The 3,178-nt window shown below is 40.9% G+C and overlaps 1 long non-coding RNA gene across 1 annotated transcript; it reads left to right on the top strand.

Moving 5' to 3' along the window:
- The first annotated feature begins 655 nt into the window (after positions 1-655).
- LOC114057604 lies at positions 656-3,178 on the top strand. The gene is made up of 4 exons (XR_003571253.1): positions 656-668; positions 812-931; positions 1,472-1,642; positions 3,123-3,178. It is a non-coding gene; the product is annotated as an uncharacterized LOC114057604 (long non-coding RNA).

Genomic DNA, 3,178 nt, shown 5'->3' with positions numbered 1-3,178 from the left:
GGAGTGGCAGTCAGCTCTCACCGTGCCCAGCTGTCACCAGGCTGTGTCTTGAAAGCCTGGACAGTTACTGCCTCCCCAAGGAGTCAACCAAATGGCAAAATCATGCACAGCTCAAGTCTTTTTGTGGGTCTCTAAAAACAGATCTAAAAAGAGGTTTAAGTTCTTAATCGCTGCTGTACTATTGTTTATGTTTATTGTGAAGAAATCAATTCTTGTTCTCTATGGCAAAGTTGGGAATCCATGTCGAGTTTGCAAAACAAAGTGTGATGTCTTTCCTCAGCAGCCAATGACTAAAACTCCTGAGGTGAGGGGAGGAGAGGAATGTTGTGTCTAATGTAGTGGCTGTGTATTTTGGGAGGAAGACGCAGGGCTGTTTATGTCTTCCCTAGAAGAACAGTGCCTGATGAGTTGGTCATTGGCTTGCACAGCTTCACGTGAGGGCTCTGGGTAAGAGCTCAAGCTGTCTGACTGCTGTGCCGTCTAAGAACATTGTTTGCAAGGAGGTCATTTACTTGTTTCTTCAAACAGAATTTAGCATTAATGGATTTTAATTCATTTACTTCTTTGGTAGAATGAAATTACTGACTAAACCAAGGGGCATCATTCTTTCAGAGGGGATGTACTTGGTTGTCTCTAGGAAGTTTGGGTCAGTATTTTCCTACCACAAGGTATCAGTTCTTGGTTTGTCAGTGTTAAATTTTTGGCATTTATGGATCCTCCGATACAGAAACTTTAGCTTTTCATGGGTTGTTTATTTTGAAGCATTAATCATGTAAAAAAATTTTTGTTCCTGCGTGTTTTTGTCTTGTAGTATTTGGATTTCGCAGAATTTGAAGAAACAGTGCAAGTATTTAAAAAGGAATGTAAAATAAAAGGGAAGCCACTACCTAAACCAGCAGATGTTTCCTCAGAAGATCCATTGCCTGTTCAGGTAATGCATCATTTACATTGAGTAATGCTAGAAACAGTTAAAGGCCACTAAATGACCTGTGAGGTACTACAGCAGTGAGATTATCTGAACTGTCTGAACTGATTCTTGATTATTTGAAGAAGTCTTCTAGCAGTTTTCTTCCAGTACAGGAACGTTCATGTTTGGGTTTGGGTTTGGGTTTTTTTTCAGAACTTCAGTCCTTTTGAGCACAGTAGTTTTGATTCACACTGCTTTTAGTTTTTAGCTTACCATAGGTTGACAAGACTGATTTTCACACGCTCTGAGCCTTTATTTTTCCCTTACAGTAAGGCTGGGTTCCCAGAACTTCTTGTACTCAGGGTTGCTTCAGGCTCTCAAAAATATTAAAAATACCTGGTGAAAGAATACTTAGTCAGTCATTGAACTGTGATAGATTTTTGGATAAAACCTTTAATTTGAGATTTTCAGATGGCACTTGAATTCTTCATTCGCTAAACTACTGCTGAGAAAATGTAGCTCTTCTGCATTTGCTTTTTCACTGAATGCCTCTCCCCTTCACAGGAAGATCTGCTTGCAGCATTTGAAAGTGGTGAGCAGAAAGTTTTCCTCCAGCTCTGGGAGGAGCACGTTTCGTCTTTGGTGCAGGACAATGACCTGGTTGCTCAGAAGTTGGAGTTCTATCTTCACGTACACTTTGCCACCTTCCTCTTGAAACAAACTAGGGGAAAACCTGTAAGTTTGGTTCACAACTCAAACCTCAAATTGCTTTTGTTTGTTGTGCTTCATTTATCTGTCTTTAGTGTGAATGAGGATGGGATACTTTCTAAGAATTCCCGGAGCATGTATCCAGTTTTGGACCACAGTCTGTATTTTAGTTGAACCAGACTCTTTGTATTGTGAAGTACAGAGATGGAAGTGGGAGCTGCCCTCATCTTGGAGCTCCTGAAGTATTTTAACTTGGAAAATACTAGCATGCCAGTACTTTCACATCTTCAATTGCAGAGCATAAAAGATACTTAAAACACTTACTTTGCTTCCAGTTTGAACTGTAGCTGTGAGTTAAAATATAATAATTTCTGATGAAATGGGGAAGCTTAATCATAGAATTAACTGGGTTGGAAGAGACCTCCGAGATCATCAAGTCCCACCCTCAATCCAACCCCACTGTGATTGCCAGATCATGGCACTCAGTGCCACATCCAGCCTCATCTTAAAAACCTCCAGGGACGGTGAATCCTCCACCTCTGGGCAGGCCATTCCAATGCCTGATCACTCTCTCTTTAAAGAACTTCTTTCTAATATCCAGCCTAAACCTCCTCTGACAGAGCTTAAGACTGTGCCCTCTTGTCCTACTGCTGATTGCCTGGGAGAAGAGACCGACCCCCACCTGGCTACAACCTCCTCTCAGGGAGTTATAGAGAGTGATGAGGTCACCCCTGAGCCTTCTCTTCTCCAGACTAAACAACCCCAGCTCCCTCAGCCTCTCCTCATAGGACTTGTGCTCGAGTCCCTTCACCAGCCTCGTTGCTCTTCTCTGGACCCGCTCCAGCACCTCAATATCCTTCCTGAACTGAGGGGCCCAGAACTGAACACAATACTCAATACTGAATCTCGACCAGCTCAATATATCATATTGAAAAATATAATACCAAGCTGTTATAAAATAAAATCTCTCTTACATGGGACTTTTATGATGAGGAGACATTTAAGTATCCTGTAGTCAGCTGGATCAGCAGGGGTTTAATAGCTCGTGCCTTTCACCTGTCAGCTGCTGCAGGAGTATTTGGATGCTTTTTGTGTGTTTTCCAGTTTCTAAGAAACTTCTGTTCTGTTCTGTGTGCCAGCTCCCCTTGTGGTTCTCACTTATCACTGAAATAAAGCATGTCTAGTAGCTGATTCCTCTTTGCCTGAGTGTGGAAATGTCATTTTGCTTTAGAAGTCTAGCCTGAAGTGAGCAGGAATGATTTACATACGAAATCAATTGTCTGTCTCTTCTTTTGTTGGGCCTACACGACAGAAACAAAAACATTGGTTTAAATTTTCTTTTATGACTGGTGAAAACATGATATAATGTTCTTTAGTTAAATAAATGTGGAGTTTTGAAATATGAAACTTGATATTAATATACTTGGGTCTCAACTTATATTTTCCAGCTTTGCAGTGCATTCAGAGTAGTAGTTTTCTAAATTAAATATGCTGCTTTATTTCCTAGGACAAAGCTAAACTTAAGGAAAGGATGTCACATTTTAAGGCATACCTGGAAACAAA

Source organism: Empidonax traillii, unplaced genomic scaffold (assembly GCF_003031625.1).
Source record: "Empidonax traillii isolate 1590-97213 ecotype Southwest subspecies unplaced genomic scaffold, ASM303162v1 scaffold138:size3245559, whole genome shotgun sequence".
NCBI classification, from domain to species: Eukaryota; Metazoa; Chordata; class Aves; order Passeriformes; family Tyrannidae; genus Empidonax; species Empidonax traillii.
The sequence above is the reverse complement of the archived record's forward strand: the minus strand, read 5'-3'. Positions and strand labels throughout refer to the sequence as shown.